This window comes from Chelonoidis abingdonii, chromosome 2 (assembly GCF_003597395.2).
Source record: "Chelonoidis abingdonii isolate Lonesome George chromosome 2, CheloAbing_2.0, whole genome shotgun sequence".
Lineage (NCBI taxonomy): Eukaryota > Metazoa > Chordata > Testudines > Testudinidae > Chelonoidis > Chelonoidis abingdonii.
Window position 1 is genome coordinate 90096253 of NC_133770.1, and position 20833 is coordinate 90117085.

Sequence of the window (20833 nt, forward strand, 5' to 3'; positions counted from 1 at the left end):
GGCATTATTGTCTCTACTCTTTCCTTTGATTCCAAACTTCTAGTTCCATAACTTCTTTTAACTTCCATCTAGATGGCAACCAGCACTACACCAAAATCCCCTGGCTACCCCGGAACATCAGTCTCAATATTTGTTCTTTCTCTTTATTCATCTTTATTTTAGAAAAAAACTCTCTTGTAATTTTATTTCATTATTTGTGTCTCTGCTCATAGCTACAGTATCTGCATTCATTACGTAGATTGAGGACCTGATTCTTGACTTCAGTGAAAGCAAGTGACAGTGTTTTAAATTGAGCTGTCCATAGTGCAACCATCCTTTGTCCTTGTATCTCCTCATCCAGCCATAAATAACCTGGCAACAGAAGGCAGGAAGTGTTATAAATTGTCAAGCTACACAATTGCCTCATGTTCAGCATTCTGTTCTCTTCCTCCGTTATCATCCATTTTAAATTAATGGTCCCTCAATTTGTGGTTCTGCTATGGGATAGTGCCAAATAAATTGGTAGCATAGTATTTAAAAAGTGCTAAAGGATACAACTAATAGATCAACATACTGAGAATGTTCAGCAACTGAAGAATTATGTTGTATGGTAGCTGCTAGCTGGATAGTAACATTCTATTACTGCCATTTAGAAAACCAAAGGGAGTGAAGTATAATACGGCGAAGAATAACTATTACATCATAGTGTCCAGTCTAAAAAGATGAGCACTGGTTTCATCTATCACAGTGCTTTATGATCTACTAGGTCTGTTTTCCGTTACCGTACGTACTCATAAAGCGCTTACCATTTCCTTCTACCAAGCCAATATGTCATCTCTCCCGTGCTTTTATACCAACTCCACTGAACAGTCACAGAAAAGAATACTAATAAGTTATAAGCATCTTACTTTTTCTAAACCCTTGGCCCAAAATGATGTTTGTTATGCAGTAAATGCTGGGCTTTGACCTACTCTGCCTTGGTTTTGGATTTCTACTTTCTCTGCATTCCCAACTTCTGCCTGTCAGGCTGCTTAAATCTATCCTACCACACTTGTGTGTGATTCTTTTTCCAGGGGCGCTACTATGTGTGTAACTTCTTCCACATTATAATTATTATTTTTTTTTTTTTAGCACACACCTTCACTGCTGTCATCGCAATTGGCATTGGTTTTCATTTTGGAACAGTGCCCATCATAGTCCTTTTAAAAACCATAGTTGTCATTCACCTATTACTTTGCCTTTGTAGCACTGCTGGGGAAATACTTGCTCCATTCTTCATTGCCACTACAAGCTGCTTCACAAACACCCTGGCTGGAGTGAAGAGTCGGGTTTGTGGATTAGTCAAGCTCATCAACCTCCATTGTAACTTGACATAACTTTGCAATTCCCAGTTTCTTACCTCGGCGTCATCCTGACTTTGGGTTTCTACAGCAGTTGGTCGAGCCCTTGGTGTACTTAGGACTTCTCGTAAATTGCAGGTGAACCACAATGTAACCAGTCACAAATTAGTCAACCCCTGGTAGCCTAACCTAAGAGAGTAAGACTGCATGTACTCTGCTGTCATCCCCTGTGTCCGTGCTGGCACTGTATCTGGCCATGACAAGCAATACAGCTATCTTGGGGTGTATCCCAAGATTCATAGTACCACAACTCACTGTCAATCTATGCCGCATTCACTGGGTTTTGTGGGGAAGCTCTGGAGATTGGGGCGGGAGTAGTTTAACAGAGAGAACACTTCTGTAAATTCCTTGTTTTGACTATATAACAAATGCCAATCAAAAGAGGAATTGAAATCAACTAAAATAACAACAAATAGCACAAAATGAGTCAAAAGAAAACAATTATAAAATCTAATTATTTATTCTCACAATGATCTATATGGTCAAAGAAGTGTGGAAAGAGGAAGTTCTTTTAAAACTACCTTTTAATGCTTGGAATAAATCCAAATTTAGACCAGACTATCAAGGAGTTAATGACTCTCACTCAAATCTCAACTGTAGGCACTAAGGGAGTCTGGGTGTTATCTGCCTAGTGAACTGTGAGAGGGGGAAAGAGATTTGGAGAGTTTGAAACATAAGGGTAAGTCCTCACTGCAGGCTTGACCTGGGCTCTTTCTTGGATCACTTTTAACCTAAGCCCTCCTACTGTCTACACACTAAACTCTTAAGCCCAGTCTTATATGTGCTTTTGAACCTGGGCCTGCTTGTCCAGCTGGGGGTATAGAGTAGAGCCTGTGTTTTGCTTTAACATGAGTGCTAACCTACCAACCTTGCCGTGAGGATGCAGCTGAAGCTGATTTGTAGAGTTCAGGTTTTGATAATCATCCAATGCCATCCCACAATTCTCTGGGCCTATATCTTCCAGCCCTTCTACTTACTCACCAGAAGCTACCTGCTATTTTACAAACCCCTGGTTGGTGTTTAACCCCTCATTTCACAGTCCCATGGGCTTTTTAGTGGGCATTCTTCTACTGTATCAACCACCAAGAGGCTGGAGAAACTGCAAGCAAGATGCTGAGCAGAGGTAGAATGATAGTCCACTACTTAAAGGAATACTACTCTATTCTTAGGCACTACACAGTTTGTCCTTGTAACAAATTCTTTGCCAAACCAGTTGGTCAGTGGATGACTAGAATTTTGCCAGTAATGAGTCTGGTGTAATTGTTGCTCAGTGCTGGGGGTTGCTCAGTGCAGGAGTACACTAAACCCCCTAAGGTACCACTGGCACGGGTGGTGTACCGCAGCTCAGAGGTAAGCACTATAAGTGCTTCAGCAGCTAGGTTTTGTAGATGCTAGCTTCTGACAGTGATGGATTGAGAGGTTATATCAGTTCATGATGAGAGGATCCAAAGTCAAAAGGAACCCTCTGAGCATTTATCCATAGCAGTTCTTAAGGTCTGACTTTCCAAACTAGGCAGGGGAGGGGAAGATTGCAAATAAACTAGGTAAAGAGGCTTTAACACTTACAGTTTAAAGTGAGCAATAGAGGTAAATGATTGGTCCCTGGTGCAGTCCATTTGAGAATGAGGGCTCTTCAGGCCTAATGCCTGGGGTGCCCTCTCCAGTCCTGTCTCTATTCAAGCAAATTGGCACTTGCAGGTTTCCAGGCCAGGCTCAGTTAGTGTCTCTCATTGGGGCCTGCTGCACTGAGTCCCTGCTCATCTGCTGCTACTCCTCCTGATAAGTCCCAGCACAGACCTGCATCCAGCAGTAATGTCCAGCAGCCGCAGCCTGTTCCTCATGCAGCTCTGTATATGGTTCCTGGGGAATCTGCTCTGAATTCATCTTCTCTCCAGCTCCCTAGTTTCCCTATGGCCACTGCATTTCAAATAGAGCCCAGTCACATCATGGTTCAGATGGTTTCCCTGGCCTGGCCATCAGTTTTTAAGCAGAACCACCCTCTCATCCCAATGAAATTCATATGGGGGAGAGATGATGTAGTATGGCCCACTATTTTGTTGCAAAAAACTAGACCAGCTAGCTAGGTGGACCTGTACTTTTCACAGCACACTTAATGCAAAACTTGTTGTGTCTGATTTTTGCAACCCTTGGATGGAGGGTAGGCGTGATGTTAATTAAAAACCAGTATCAGGCTGGTATCGGTCAACTCCCTTCCCCTCCTCAGTCTTCTAAAAATCTTAGGCCATGTTTTTGCAAGTATGCATTTGTGTGTAAATACTTCACGGAACAAATGTGAGAATGGAAGAATCTGCCTAGGGTACCTAATCCATTTCACTCAAGCCAAGATTTCAGAGTTCCTTTCATGCCTCACATAATAGTGCTGCCAATCTGGAGAAATCTAAAGAGATGGTGACAGAGAAAGCTGAAGATTAATATCCCAGAGACCAACACAGTCCTAGAAAGAGAATGATCAAACAGACTGGAGCATCCCTCTTCCTATATCTCTTGATTTTCATGCTATGACTTCAGTACTTAAAACAGGACTTTTAGAAAGGAGATACACAGAACTGTTGCCACAGACACAGCAAAGCAATAGGGTGTATCTATGCTGTCATCTTCCAGAGGGGATTTAAATACACATGCTGAGTATGTCTACGCTGCAAGTGACGGTGTCATCGTAGTGTTGGCAGGCATACCTGTGCTAACTCTGCTTTAGATAGCATGGGTATAATAGTAGTGTAGACATGGTGGCATGGCTTAGTCACCTGAGTACATACCCAGGGCTCTCAGGCTTGTAGTCAGGGAGCTAACCTGTGCTGACATCTGTGCTGCCAGGTCTACGCTGCTATCCTCATTAAAGCTAGCCTGAGTATGACTACCTGTGCTACAATCACACTTTACTTGCAATGAAAACATGCCCATGGAGTCAGTGGCTCTGAGGGTATGTCTACATTGGAGCTGGGGGTGTAATTTCTATCTTGGGTAGGTCTATGCGTACTAGCTTTGATTGAGCTAGCACACTAAACATAACAGTGCAGCCGTGCTGGCATGGGAGCTGGATGGCCTAGCCATCTTGAGTAGAATTCTGTCCAATACCCTAGCTAGCCCCTCCTGCTGCTCCTGCCACTGCGGCTACACTGCAATTTTCAGTACACTAGCTCAATCAAAGCTAATGCTCCAAGTTCTGCCCAAGCTGGAAAATACACCTCTCTCTGCAGTGTAGACATGCCCTCAGGTAAAGAACAGTAGGTTTAGTGAGAAGCTTCATGGACAGCAGTATGGCACCAATACAGAATAGCAGGCTAAGGAATCATCATGAGGTATATGTGAATTTGCCGAGCCTGGTGTCAACTTCACCAGCTGAGCTGGCTGATGACAAATCTAGATAGCCAGTCTTGTAGGATTTACAAAAAGTGTGTCTCCCTTCCCCTCCCATATTGTCTATCAGGGCCGGCTCCAGGCACCAGCATTCCAAGCTGTGTTTGGGGCGGCAATCTTCAAGGGGCGGTAGTTGTTTTGCCCCCAAGCAGCGTGCCAAATTGCTGCCACGGATGACGGGGGCAGTCCATGTGCCCTTAGGGTAGCATGTGCGTTTCCACAGTGACGGCAATTCGGCAGCAGCTTCTATATTTAGCTGTCCGTGGTGGCTTCAGATAAACATAGAAGCTACCGCGGAATTGCCGCCGCCGTGGAAACATGCCTGCCACCCTAAGGGCACATGGACTGCCCCCACCGTCTGCCGTGGCAATTTGGTGCACTGCTTGGGGTGGCGAAAACTGTAGAGCTGGTCCTGTTGTCTATAAAAACCTACAGAGACACAGGCCATTGAAACAGCAAAGTTTTCACAGACTCATGGTTACCCTATTTATGTATGAAACCTGGGACTGCTTCACTTTATTGCGAAGCGGGGTCTGATCATTGCAGATTACATTTAGAGGTTGGCTTTTTTTGAGAAAGTGGGCCAGGAGTCAATATTGATTTTGATGGGGATAGTAAAAATTTTTGTGGCCCTGGTAAGAACTGCTAAGGCTGGCTCTGGCAGCAGCATGAGAAGGTCTCCTCCCATTCTTTAGTGAAATAATTATGGCTTGCCTTGATGGTAAGTGTTCTCTTTAAGTTCTCCTCCTCTGGTGTTTTGAAGGCATTTTCAGTGCAGCTGGGAATGCTGTTTCTAACCAATAAGCAAATGTGAACGCTAAGAATATGAAACCATTGGCATTTCTAAAGGTAAAACATAAAGGCTTTTCATCTGGAAGATATTGCAGACTGCTAATAGCTTCTGACAGTGATGGATTGAGAGGTTACAGCAGTTCATCATGAGAGGATACAAAGTCAAAAGGAATCCTCTGAGCATTTATCCATAGTAGTTCTTAAGGTCCTATCTTTCCAAACTAGGTAGGAAAGGGATAAGTCACTACAAGGAGGAAGAAACGCAAGCCAAAATAGGGAAAGAACAGGTTTAAGGATACTTAAATAAGTTAGATGTATTCAAGTCAGCAGGGTCTGAAGAAATTCATCCTTGGGTACTTAAGGAACTAGCTGAAGCAATGCTGGAAGCAGTTAGCAATTAGGTTCAAGAACTCATGGAGGCTGGGTGAGGTCCCGGAAGAGCAGAGAAGGACAAACATAGTACATATCTTTAAAAAGGGGAACAAATTACAGACAAGTCAGCCTAACTTCCATACTGGATACTAAAAGATACTGAAACAAATACAGAAAGATACCAGAACAAATTATTAAACAATCAATTTGTAAGCGCCTAGAGGATAACAGGGTATAAGGAATAGTGAACATGGATTTGTCAAGAACAAATCATGCCAAACCAACTTAATTTCTTTCATTGACAGGGCTCCTGGCCTAGTGGAAGGGGGAAACCATAGACGTAATGGATCTTGATTTTAGTAAGGCTTTTTACATAGTCCCACATGACCTTCTCATAAGCAAACTAGGGACATGTGGTCTAGATGCAGTTTACTATAAGGTAAGCACATAACTGGTTGAAAGACCATATTCAGAGAATAATCATCAAAGTTTGCTGTCAGATTGGGAGAATGTATCTAGTGTAACGGAATGCTAAACTGTATTATATACTGTTCAGCCTCTATATGGTGCAGTGTGTATCATACCTTATTTAAGCTAGCCTCAGCCAGAGGGGTGGAATATTAAAGGATCATATACTGAACATATCTGGTGCATCTCTCTCTCAGAAGGAAGCTCTGTAGCCAGTCCATATCTGGTGTGGTGCATGGCCATTCTTAGTTGGTGGAACGATTTCTCTGGTTAATTCCGATAACGAATGAGACTCTGGCATTCTAACTGGTTACATGATCCTCGAGCGGTCGGCATCCAACTTCTTAGAGGGACAAGTGGCGTACAGCCACCCGAGATTGAGCATGACATGGTGTAAGAAGTAAACTAGTGCCAAAAACAGCAAAGATTGCAAGAGCTCATCAGTATGCCACTCTTCAATGCCCCAGGAAACTTCAGTTTTGACAGACCTTCACAACAGACAGGCTAGAAGCAGTATTTTGCAAAAATCTGAATTGTTACAAAGCTCCACCAGCTAGTCAGAAAGATTTTCTTAATATCTAACCTAAATCTCCCTTGCTACAGATTAAGCCCATTTCATCTTGTCCTGCCTTCCATGAATATGGAGCTCAATTGATCACTGTCACCTTTACAAAAGCCCTTCACATATTTGAAGACTTTCTCAGGTCCCCCCTCAGTTGTCTTTTCTCAAGACTAAGCGTGCCCAGTTTTTTAACCTTTTCTCATAGGTCAGGTTTCTAAACTTTTAATCATTTTTATTGCTCTCCTCTAGGCTTTTTCCAATTTTTCCACATCTTTCTTTAAGTGTGGTGCCCAGAATTGGACACAGTACTCCAGCTGAGACTTCACCAGTGCCAAGGAGAGCAGGACAATTACCTCCCAAGTCTTGCATATGCCACTCCCGTTAATACACCCCAGAATTATATGATTTTTTGTAACTTCATCATGTTGTTGGCTCTCATTCAATTTGCGATTGACTATAACCTCCAAATCCTTTTCAGCAGAATTATCACCCAGCCAATTTTTCCCCATTTTATAGTTGTGCATTTCATTTTTCTTCCTAAGTGAAGCACTTTGCATTTGTTTTAATAAAATTTCATCTTGTTGATTTTAAGCCAATTCTCTGACTTGTCAAGATTTTGTGAATTCTAATCCTGACCTCCAAATGCTTGCAACCCCTCCTAGCTTGGTGTCGTCCTCAAATTATATAAGCATACCCTCTACTACATTATCGAAGTCATTAATCAAAATATTGATTAATACCAGATTAAGGACTGACCTCTCCAGGACCCCACTAGATATGTCCTCCCAGTCTGACAGTGAACCATTGATAGCCACTCTTTGGTTATGCTCTTTCAACTAGTTGTGTGTCCACTTTATAGTAATTTCATCTAGACCATATATCCTTAGTTTGCTTATGAGAATGTCATGTGGGACTGTATCAAAAACCTTATTAAAATCAAGACATATCACCTCTGTGGCTTCCCCTATCCACTAGGCCAGTAACTCTGTCAAAGAAGGAAAACTGGGAGCTCTTCCCTTCTCATGGGTGGAAATATCTTATTGCAACACTTTAAAAGGTGCAGTTTGCTTCCCACATTGCACTAATTCAGTTCTGCTGGCTGGGGCACTGAGGGACTACTAGAGTCAAAACAGATGAATTTTCATTGCCAGTATAGGATTGTAGCGAGGTGGTTACCCTGCTCCTGCCCTGAAGGGCTTAAAACAGCCCTGGGAGAAGGCTGTGGCAAGGAAAGCTGGGCTGACTGGGGAAACAGCCTCAGCTGTGGCCATTCCCCGAACAGACCCAGCTGACCCTATTAAGGCCAGGGAAGCCAGGAGCAGGGGTAATTTCTCTCTAGCTGTAGAGGGAGATGGACCTGGCTGCAGGGACCTGAGCAGAGTGCCTGAGTGGAGCAGGACTGGGGAGGCTCCAGCCTGGAAAGCCCCAGGCTATGGTCTAGCAGAAGGCAGGACCAGCGCCAGTGTTTTTGGCACCCTAGGTGCACGGCCATTTCACCTCCCCGCGCGCTGCTCCTGCGGCTCTGGTGGTCTGGTGGACCTGCTGCAGGCGTTCCTGCGGAGGGTCCGCTGGTCCTGCAGCTCTGGTGGAGCTGCCGCAGGCGTGCCTGCGGGAAGTCTACCGGAGCCGCGGGACCAGCGAACCCTCCACAGGAACGCCTGCGGCAGGTCCACCAGAGCCGCAGGACCAGCGAACCCTCCGCAGGAACGCCTGCGGCAAGTCCACCAGAGCTGCGGGACCAGCAGACCCTCCGCAGGCACGCCTGCAGCAGGTCAACCAGAGCCACCTGCCGCCCCCCCGGCAAAATGCCACCCCCCAATAATACTGGCGCCCTAGGCGATTGCCTAGGTCACCTAAATGGAAGCGGTGGCCCTGGCAGAAGGCCAGTGAGTACTGGGAGTTGCAAGGGGCAACCTATGGATAGGCAGAGGCAGCAGGTCCAAACCCTCCTTGCCAGTGATGAGTGGCTTATACTGCAGTCTGCCCCAGGAACGGGGGATAGTTGGTGATCAGCAGTAGCCCACGACTGAGGTAAGGCAGGGATAGAGGGTTGGGGGTTCCCTTGGATAGGGAGACTCTGAGACTGCAGAGGTATTGCCAGGGGGCAGCGCCCAAAGACAAAGGGCACTGGGTCCTGGGATGGATGAGGGCCAGCGGCAGTGGGACACCAGCCTGCAGAGGGTGCTCTGGAGGCTGGATGAGCTAATTCCTCTACACAACCAGCAGGAGGCCCCTCAGCGGTGAGTCCCGCACTTTTACAAGGTTATACTTTGAAAGATATAACAGGATGAGAAACTGGACATTTTCTCAAATATTAAGATTGTATAGCATTGGACCTATGATGTATAGTGGGTGCTGGACAACTGAGTTACTGCTCTGTGGATCTTCCCTCGTGTACTCATTCTGGAATCACTTCTCAGATGGACACACAGCTGATCAGAGGGTATTCCTCACCCCGCCCCTTCAGGCTCCCAGAATAGATGGATACTGGAAGGAGAGAGACTGGGTAGGCATTAGATGTGGTTGGATGCCTGAGTATGAATGGCTTTTATTCTATTGAATGACTGCCTCTGTGAAACCAAAGCAGTGTATGTATATACCATGGTTGTAGCCCTGTTTCATAATTGCCTGGCTTTGTGCATACTTACCCTGTAGAATTTTTAAATTTAGAACTAAGAATCAACTAGACTTTGAGGGAGACACTAACATAAGTTCCTAGAGAATATAGAAGCACAAGTCCCATTTTAAAGTCAATCCAGTCTGTCTTCCTGCAAATGCTCAATCCATGCATGGCACAACCTAGCTAACCCTCTGCCATGGCAGAGGGTTTCAAGAGGGGGTCAAGCTGTCCCACATGCCTCTTTTTCTGGCCTTGTGGATTTACATGCTGGTTGAACTGTTTGAATGCTGAGGATGCCAACTGTCAGGGCCGTAACCAGGCGCGGGGCAGCTGCCTAGGGCACAAAACCACAGGGATGGAAAAATGACTAAAAATGGTCCAGGGTGCAAATACACTTGCTTGCCCTGGGCGCTAAAATGCCTAGTTATGGTTCTACCTGCTGTGGTCTCTACTCTGTGCCAGAGGATCCATGTAGCAGGCCTCTGTGCCACCTCTGGGGTTCGTACTCCTTGTGCAGGACACCTACAGCTGGCATTGTTTTCGTCAATGGAGTTGCATAATGACCTCTTGAGGTCCCTTCCAGTCCTATGATTCTATAATAATCCTACAAACTGGCTATCATTTCTGAGGAGCCTCTGGATTATTTCATTCAGTCAATCCAAGCCTCAGAAAACTGGAGGTGGTAAATAAGCTGTGTTCTAGAATAGTGTTGCAGCGTCTGCAGTAAATTAACGTGAGTAGTCTTTCTCAAAACTTTTACAGCACTTTCCTTTGTCTTCTGGGGATACTGGTTTGTAAACTTGCCAGTGCACTGCAGCCAGACTAGATGAGTTCTCATTCTGGTTTGACTTATGAATGTGTAATTGACCACTCTACCATCTGTGGCAGTGTGTGGTGGTGTGTATACACCATTAGTCATACTCACTAGAACTTCCTCCTCCTCCTCCTCCTTACTTCAGTTAAACTGTTAAGTGCTTCAGTCATAGCTTATGTGTCACTACTTTCCTGCCTACTTCTGAATCGCAGTCCAATTAAGGTTTTTTTGTTTTTGTTTTTTTTAATAATGACATTTTTCCTTGATAGGGAGCAGTTTGTTCTGTCTGGAGTTAAAACAGGCATTGGTAAAGCCTTGTTTAGTATCTCTAAAAACAAAAAGTGGCTTTCTAAGCGCGCAACACACTGTTCTGTTTCTCTCTAATGGAAAGGAGAGGAGCGGGGAGGAAAAAGCCCTGAAATGCCGCAAGTACTGAAGATGGATCCTAAGTGGTGCCCAAATACACAAATAGCAATCTGGCACACAGCAGGAGGGGGATTTTGAATTTGTCAGCTAGTCGGCAACAGCTAGATTCTTTTGAATCGGAGAGTGGAAATTCCCAGAGTCCCCAGTGCTTGAAATGAAATTGGTGATGCTGTATTGATTGGAAAAGTACAATCACTACATCTTCCAATCTGGCTTCTGAATGATAAAACAAAGTTAATCTGCTATTACTGTTTCCACCTCTAGTGTCTCCCTTCTCTCCTCTCCTTCCCCCAAATTTTGGGTCACTATAATCAATTTAGTCCCTTTCTCTACACATGAGATTTTACTTCCTCATGCTTCTGTGTGAATGGTTCCATTAATTATTAGAAAAAACGTTATTATTTATCTCTAGTGACTAGAGGTCTCAATCAGGAATTAGGGTCTTATTGTGCAGTAAATGTATAAGATGAGTCTTTTGCAGCAAAAGTCTAGCATATGAACATGCTGTGCATAGCCCAAGGTGAATCAATTCAGATAAAACTCCACTTACCTCACCCAACACGTTACTCAGGGCCAAAACTCAACTTGTCTGAGTATCAATGTTTAATTATTATTTGATATGGCCTTCTTTCTCTGGGACTGGAGACAAAAATACTGCAACACAGCAGTATGAGAGAAACTGCCCTTGGGAATCAAGAGGTTTGGGTTTTATTCCTGGCTTGTTATGCCACTTGTCAGTTGCTCAGTGTACCTCCATTTTCCCATCTGGAGAATGGGTGAAGTGGCATTCTCCGCTACTTCACAGGTTAGGGGTGAGGCTTTAATTTGTTTTTACTTTATTTATTGATTTTTGAGATCCTCTAGTGGAAGGTTTTTGTAATAGGGTGATGGGATTCTTTTCTTAACAGGCTGTGTTGAAACCCTGGGGAGATGCTAATTGATTCATGCTCTTGCTAAAGTCATTGTACCACGGGAAGGATGTGAATATGGCAGTCAGAGCAGAGTCACCTTGGGGCTAAGCAGTTCTAAGGGGGTATTTTAAGAGCCACCAAAGATCTTGATTATTAGGTAGGTTGCATCATAGAGAGACCACAGAAAAGTGTGAAAATGTAAAAGAAACAATCAGATATGTGAGAGAGCTCAATGGTGGGGTATCAGCTCTTGTGGGAAATAAACCCAGCCATATTCAAAGGAACAGGCCCAACACCAGTTTCCTGACAGAGTTTGGGCAGCTTGCTTCACATTGCAATTACTTCTATGATACTGATTATACTAAGGGCTTGTCAACACCACACAGCTTTTAGCAACAAGGCTGTGTTGCTAAAAGCTGTGACACAGCCTTGTTGCAAAGGATATGTCTACACTACCCGCCAGATCGGCGGGTAGTGATTGATCTATTGGGGTTCGATGTATCATGTCTCATCTAGACGCGATACATCGATCCCTGAACGTGATCCCCGTCAACTCCAGAACTCCACTAGGGCGAGAGGCGGAAGCGGAGTCGATGGGGGAGCGGTGGTTGTTGATCCCACACCGCGAGGATGCGAAGTAAGTCAATCTAAGTCGATCTAAGATACGTCTACTTCAGCTACGCTATTCTCGTAGCTGAAGTTGCATATCTTAGATCGATTCCCCTCCCGCTCCCCAGTGTAGACCAAGCCTAAAAGTCAGCGTGTGTAAATGCTCTTTGTCAGTACTTTGTCGTCACTTTTGCTGACAAAATACTTTCAGCCCCATGAGCGGTGTTAGCTTTGTCATCAGAAGAGCACTCCTGTTGGCAAAGCCACGTTTACACTGCCATTTGCATCAGCAAAACTTTTGTCTTTCACAGGAGGGCTTTTTTAAGTACCCGTGAAAGACAAAAGTTTTATCGACAACTTCGCTGTATAGACATAGCCTAGCTGTGTTAGGGTTCGTCGGTTGCTGCCATATGATGGCATTAAAGGGTCACATCCATTACTACATAAATTGTTAGCTTGGTTCTGTGTTGAAGTACAGCAGATGGTGGTGAACCGAGCTAGAGAAATGAAATGAACGGTCATTGGATCTCCTTATTTATTATTAGCTCTCTGAGTACATGACTTTAATGTACTGAGTACATTAAATCCCTGCCCTAAAGTTTACCATCTAAAGACATATGGTGTACATTACAAGTAGCCCTACTGTACTAGCTGATGTATCAAATGAGCCCAAACCAGAATATTGGATCCAAACAACTTCAGGCCTGAGAAATATTCATTTCTGTATCTGAACTTTGCAGTTAGAGTCCATCTCTATTTGATGTAGGGCTCCCTGTGATATGAAGCGTAACTAAGGATCCAGCCAGAACCCTCCAAAAAATGTGCTTTATACTCTGTGCCCAAGCAGCAAATATCCTTCATTAAACTGATTTACAGATACAGTTCTCCTAAAGAGCACTGTGACTTTGCTCTCCATGTAGCTGTTAGCTCACTTGACATGAGACTGAGCACAGTAAATGGAAAATTAAGGAAACAACACTTTCCTGCAATGGCCCAGTGATACCCAGGAGCTTTTCAAAACAACCTGCATAGCTATTTTAAAGTCTTCTGAGGCCTACCTAAAGATGTGTACTGGTTTCAGATAATATTGAGAGTTCTCAAAATACAGAAGGACAGCACAGGGCAGCTGTACTTGAAAATGTGTGGATAGTGCAGATCAGCTTGCTTCAAGGTGGCAAAAAAAGGCCGTGGTCAATAGGGAAAGTGAGAGAACCACTTTCCCTACCTACTTGCTGCTATCAGAAGACAGGAGAACTTGGGCTATGAATATGAATCAAGTTCTTTCTTCCCAGAGATAAAGGAACTTATTCACCAGAAGCAAAGGGAATATAGGGACTTGTTTGTACCAAATGCTCTATCTGTCTCCGCAGGGCCCAATTCTTCGCTCCCCTCCCAGCCTCCTAGTTCCTTCAACCAGTCAAGCCTCACTTCCTGTGAATACAGTCTCCCCCATCTCTTGGTCTGACCTCCAGTCCCATCCATTGACTCTCACCTATCAAATGGCTGTAATCCCACTCCACACTTGCAACCTTCAGAATCATTTTGGCCGCCTTCCAATTCTCTCCTTCCACTTCAGCACCTCCCTTTCCTTCTTCTCATGCCAGACTGCATGTACCTCAACTCCTGCCCAGATGCCTGGTCCCCCCATTTTAGCATCCCCCACTGTTCACCACCACCAGTCAGATGTGGCTGAAGCTGTACGTTTTGTGGCAGAGCTATTCGGCTCTCCTCCCATCTTCCATAGGGTGGAAGGAGAAGTGTGCAGTGGGTTTTTCTCTCCTCAGGTTTGGGTGGCTTTCTGCTTCTCCGGGTATGTCATTATTGCAATGTAAGCCCAGGGTTTCAACTCAGGCTCAAGCCTAACCTTCCTTCTGTCTACACACAAATCACATTAACCTAGGGGTCAGACCCAGGGTCCAAGGACCACATGGGAGTGGAAAGTCCAAGCCTGAATCAAGTTGGAACCCAGGGTTCTAGCCCTATTGCCTTGCAGTGTAGACACTGCCCCACTAGACTTATGCTCTGAGAGGCCTTCAAAACTAGCCCACAGTTCCATGGGCTGACTTTCTTTGTCTTCTAGACAGTCAAGTTTAGTGGACAGTCAGGTTCTCTGTACACTGCACCATGAACAAAGGACTAGAGCCGCCACATTTTGGGAGGGTGCTAGGAAGTCTGGGATATGGGCGGTTGGGCTCAGCCCAGCATAATTCAGTGCTGATGCTGGAGCCCCAAGTTGGGACCCAGGGTTTAATTGTTCCTAACCAGGGGTTACAGATGCATGTAGATGCTCAAGACCTAGGTTAATAAACCCAGGGTCTGCTTACTCAAGTTCTACTAACTCTGGGTTTACACTGCAGTGTAGACAAACCTTCTACATCTAGGTCTACACATGCATTTCTTTTGCAGGTGATCGTTTGTCCCTTTTAATTCTTATACACCTCCACAGATACTCTTAAAATGGTTATTTCAATTTATGACCTTTTTCTAAACATGCACCATCTGGTGAGTGTCTTTGACATGGTTTAAAATAACAAAACAAAGCCAGCAGCAACATTGCAGATTCCAGACCCAATGCAACCAACTAGGCAATGCTTAAAGTGGTCTGAAAAAAAGTGTGTGTGGTGGGATCTCTCATATTGGGGTAGCAGCAGCTTTGATATGACACAGCTCCATTTTTACTTTTTTTCCCCCTGGGTTTGTGACCTCTTGTGGACTCCCCTCCTCCCCCTGCCAAATACACACACACTTCCAGTGCCTATCCATTTTTCCCCGCCTAAAATCTGTTCTTCCATAAACATTTGCCCCCATCAGGCTCCGCCTTCTTCAGATGCCCAGGCAAAAATATGGGCCATGCAGCCTCTTCTTCTCCATTTTTAAACATGATTGTTTGTAAAAGGAAATTGGTGTATCAAAAGAGCTCTACATTTAGAACTGTGGAAAGGTTACCTTAATCTGATCAAAGTCAGAAACTGAGCTGAAGTTCAAGTTGCTTATTCAGGCTGCCCTCTGGTGCCTGTTGGTACAGCAGCACAGAATACCAAGGGAACAGATGAAACCCAAAGTTTCAAAATTCATTTAATTCCAGCCTGTGGATGGCTTTTAAGCAGGACATCGACACACTGTGTTAGCACTGTGAAATAAGTGCGCGTTTTTGCTTTGTCTGTTTTTATAAGTGACTTTTTTATAGATGGCAACTTATTTTACCCTCTTGCCATGTGGAGTAGTGCTGTAGTTCAGTGACTCTCATGTTGCTCTTCCTATTGTTGAAGGATCCGCTATCATGAGAACTGTGGTTACTATGTATAATTAACTTTTTGAGGGGGAGTTCAAGCAAAAGTGTTTTTAATTAAAAAAGCAAAAACAGGACACCTTATTTTCAAGGAATCATTTTATTCATCGATTTTCTCCAGTGCATTTTACTCCGACCAGCAATTTCATTGGTTAATATTAGCTGAACAGCTGACTGTCAAAAGTTTATGACTGACAACAGGTGCTAGATCAACACAGCGCTTGGAATCCGGCATGGCCTGAGGTCGCCTCTTTGGCACAGGGCTTGCTATTATATCAGGAAGGGCCTAGCAACTTTGCTGTGATGTCCCATCCGCGCATGCCTGTCTCGGCTGCCCAAGGGACATGTAGAGCAGTGGTGAGTGCTGAGAGACATTGAGCGGGAAAAGGAGAGCAGTGACTTGCAAGAATCAGAAATCAGTGAGACTTCTTAATGGAACTATTGCTGCTTTCTGGAAAGGGTAAGGGAAAGACTTCAGTGAAGCTGAGTTTACTCTTTTATGGAGCTACTCTTAGAGGAGTGAGCGGCAGGAAAAATATCAAATGTCAGTGGTGCAGAAATGTAGAAGATATGGATTCCTTTTTACTAGTATATCTGTGGTGGCTTGTTCTGTAAATTACAGTACAGCAAAACAGAGTACTATGTATTTGCATTAATTTTAATCAGTGTTGTCTAATTTTAGAATGCTCCAGTGCAGTCACTTTTGATTCCAATGGTGATTAAGCAGAGATGACTTGTTTAATAATAACCATGGGAAATATATAAAATCAAATCAAACATGCTGACTGCACTGAGGTTGGGGGAGAAGCAATGTTGCTCTTCTAGAAAGTATGTGTCTGCTTGGTGGTAACATCGTAAAGTATTCTGCCTTTTTCATGTGACAGTGATTCTTGAACAATTTGATAGCCTCTGCTGATAAAACTACAAAATGGCTAGTTAGAATAAAGGCTGGAGAGAAGAGAGGGAGCTGGAAGACCCGTCATACTTTACAATATCATTTATATTTTTCTGTCATGCAGTGTTTATCGAACAGCTAGTTACCAATTCTGAGAGCAGTGGATATTCATTAAGCAGATCATAAGAAATTGTTATGCCACAGTATGCATGTTGGTTGAATAAAATTGTATGTGCACCCCCTCTGTACGTATGCATAAACTTATAGAGGTAGCAAATCCACTGACTGGCTTTAGCAGGCTCTTTTTGCAGTATGTGATAGGATTGCTATTTGCAGTTTGTTGTTTGAAGTCGGCTGCATGTGTTACTTCTAAACTAGAAAAAAGAAGCCTGAATGGCCAGTGAAAAATGGTGCAGTATTTGCTTCTTTGAATAATACCTTACAAAAGACAGAAAGAAAATCAGGCCTTGCCATCTTCCTAGAGAACTGGGGCCTGAAATCAATGGGATTTCTATGTACATCACTGGGATTTGGATCAGGCACTATGATGGTTTTCACCTAAGGAGCAGCCTGTGGAAAAGAATATGGGCCAAATAAGTGCAATGCAAAGCAGACATGAAAAGTCACGTGAGACTCGAGTCAAATGCTCCTGAGTGCATAATCCAGCTTGTGTGTGTGTGTTTTGGTAATATTTGAATTTATTATTCATGAAAGTGAGGTACTAACTTGATCTAAACATGTCACAAGTAGGCTGTTTAAGCTTTCCTCAGCAGCTCTGCCAACTGTCTACAGTTGGCATTACAGATACTTAGATACATGTTTACTTAAAAAATTATTAACCTGTGCAACTGTGAGATCTCATTGTTGCCTTCATCCTTCCTCAACCTTCCCTTGCTGTTACGTGTCAGACTCAGTTGTTGCACAGAATCATAGAAATGTGTCCCTGCCTGCAGGTATATGGGATCTTGGGGAGCAATTACCACACAGGTGGGGTGCCAATTAATTTCTTTATTAAAGGAAAAAGGAAGTGGTGGGAGCAACAAAACAGCAAACTATAGCGAGGTAGGTGAAACTTAGAAGCTCTACAATCTTAACAAACTATGACTTATTAAACTAAAAAACAAAACCTATGGTGCACCTTATGCTATGGGGAAGTTACAGAGGGCAGAATGGTATGTGCCCAGGATACAGCTCCCAAGGCAGCCCGCAAGGAAGCTAAGGGATGGTGGCTGCAGCAGTGGATACAGCTGAAAGCAGTGAGCCCGGAGGCAAAGCCCACAGGAGCAGAGCTTAGCAGTGGCACAAACTTATTTTTAGCGGCAAAGCACCGCAGAGTTTAAGAGAGGTTTTAAGACACAGACCAAGTTTTAGCTTGAGTCTGTGTGCTGGGGAAACAGAGCCAGCAGCTAAAATAGTAAAATAAAAGTATAGAAAGCTTCACAGAGGGATTCTTACCAGCCCCCAAGGTAGCAGGAAAGGCAGAAGCAGCAAGAACATCAGAAGACTAGGTATGGTCTCGATAATCAGGAGATCTCTCAGGCAGCAATTTGTTCTTCGTGGGGGTTTTTTCAAAAAACGGGGGTACGCTCAAAAATAAAACGAGAGAGGAGAAAGGACGCCCCAGAACCCCTCGCTGATCAGACCAGGCAGCAATGCAGGAACCTTTCCGATGTTTGTTTCAAAAATGTCTGTTTTTAAAGGCAAACTCAGGCAGTTTCCCGCCAGTAATCTGAATAGTGCTCCTCTGTCACAGGGAGGAGGCACAGGAAAAACTGTAGGTGAGCACAGAGACATGCCTGGGCAGAGTCCTGTGCAATAGGTGACTCAAAAGCACATGAGGCCTAGACTCATGCCCAGGATCTTAAAAACACAATAGGTCTGCAGCTCTGGACATTGGCCTACACCAGCCCAGGTTTAACAAGGTGATAACAGGACTAACCCTTTGAACAGGGCAGTGGTCCCACTTAGCACGCAGCGCAAGTGGCCATCCCTTTGAGAAGGGCAATGGCTCTTGGTAAACAACTTAAGGGGCCCTCCCTTTGAGAAAGGCAGTGGCCCTGGTAAACAACTTAACAGCCAGGGAGGGGTGGCCACAGGAGGAGAACAAAAACAAAATGGAGTATGGGGACAGCTGTAAGAAACAAAATGGAATAGGGGGATAGCTGTAACAGACAAAATGTAGGGCTATAAGGGACTTCAAGAAGTCAGTCCAGCCCCCTGCACTGAGGCAGGACCACGTAAACCTAGACTATCTCACAGGTGTTTGTCTCACCTCTTCTTAAGAACCTCCAATGATGAGGATTCCACACTCTCCCTTCAAAGCCTATTCTGGAGCTTAAATACCCGTATAGTTAAACAGTTTTTCCTAATATATAACAAACATCTACCTTGCTGCAAATTAAGCCCATTACTTCTTGTCTTACTTTCAATAGACATGGGGAACAATTGTTCTCTAGTTCTCTTTTTATAACAGCCCTTAACATATTTAAAGACTATCAGGTCCCCCCCTCAGACTTCTTGTCTCAAGAATAAACATGCCAGTTTTTTTAACTTTTCCTCATAGGTCAGGTTTCCTAAACCTTTTATCGCATTTGTCGCTCTTTTCTAGACTCTCCACAATTTGTGCACATCTTTCCTAAAGTGCGCTACTCAGAACTGGACATGGAACTTCAGCTGAGGTGTCCCCCTTGCCAATTAGAGTGGGACAGCTATGGCCCATGTCTTACATACAACACTAGTTAATACACCCCAAAATTGTATTAGCATTTTTCACAACCACATCACATTGTTTGTTTGTTCATATTCAATTTGTGATTCACTATAAGCCTCAGACCCTCTTCTGCAGTACCACTACCTTGCCTTATGGCATCATGCTTTAAATTGGACTGCAAGCTCTTTGCAGAAGGGACCCTGTCTTCTTGTGTGTTTGTACAGCACATAGCATAGTGGAGGCCCCTGACTGAGCTCACTTTGTGTTACTGGAATACTAACTACTACCCCTACAGCTTCTCCTGTGCCAATGCAACACTGTGTGGTGGACTGGTGATATGGAGACTATGATAAGTTCATCCTGGCTCAAGGTCTCAGCCAGCCTTTATTCTGGTTCCTTGTATACTCCCCAACATGCTGTCAACCTGGGTTCAATTCCCCTGCTTTCATATGAGGGGCAGAATTCTACCTGTCCCCCACAGCTGTTGCTAGTTCTGGAATACCGGCAGGCACTTTTGAAGTTAATTGTTTAGCAATCAATAATGTAGTCCCTGTGAACTACACCTTTAGGATACCATTTTCATGAATGCTAAGCAGTAGTTTAATTCTACTCCCATTGAAATCAGTGGGAGCCAATGACTTCAATGGGAGCAGAGTTGAGCCAGTGCTGAGTGCTTCTGAAAATCCCACCCATCATCACTAAGATGGAAATTTTCAAATGCACACATGGAATTTGGTGCTCAGCTCCCCCTCAAAGTCATGTGTGATTTAGGGCTTGGCTTCACACATAGTGCTGCAGCAGCACAGCTATGCATCTCTGGCACTTCAGTTAAGACGCTCCTGCACTGACAGAAGTGCTTCTCCTGTCAGCAGAGTTAAACGACCTCCCTGAGAGGCGGTAGCTATGTCAATGGGAGAAGCTCTCCCATTGACATAGCACTATCTACGTGGGGGTTAGGTCGGTATAACTACATCGCTTACGGGTGTGGATTTTTCACATCCCTGAGTGAGGTAGTTACACCAATATAGGTCTGTCGTTTAGACCTGGCCTTAGAAAATCTCATTGTAAGTGACTTACAGAGATCAAGTCAATTTGGATAAAGACAGTGATTTTTGTTATGTCTCTTTTTAAAACTCAGTGACTTAACTGTTATAAATTGAGTTAGTAATAATACATTTCATCTCTGATTACTAGACTTCATTTTCACTACACCAGTTCAGGATCTGGGACAATGGCTTTACAGAATATCTTATGCTCAAGTGTACAGTGCAAACTATACGTGTGTTGCTTTGGGGGGTTAGAAGTCTATCGTGTGCTAAGAAAACCCCAAGGGGTCAGTCACTTACCTCAGGTCAATAGATGCCCTCAGTCACACAGCAAATGGAGGGGGAGGGATAGCTTAATGGTTTGAGCATTGGGCTGCTAAACCCAGGGTTATAAGTTCAGTCCTTAAGGGGGCCATTTAGAGATGTGGGGTACAATCCATGATTTAAAACAAAGTGAAGAACTTGTGAGACAATGTAATAAAAAGTGTTAATTTTTGTGTAACTGTTAGGTGAAATTTTCCAGAGTTATGCAATTTTCAGATGGAAAATCTTCTCCCCTATT

At 44.1% G+C, this 20833-nt stretch overlaps 1 protein-coding gene across 1 annotated transcript in view; it reads left to right on the forward strand.

Annotated features, from left to right (window-relative positions):
* Positions 1 to 15938: 15938 nt before the first annotated feature.
* Positions 15939 to 20833, forward strand: part of ARPP21 (cAMP regulated phosphoprotein 21) — a 266329-nt gene continuing 261434 nt past the window's right edge. The window contains exon 1 of the mRNA XM_032798729.2: positions 15939 to 16080. The gene's annotated coding sequence lies outside the window, so the exon portion shown is untranslated. The remainder of the gene's footprint in view (positions 16081 to 20833) is intronic.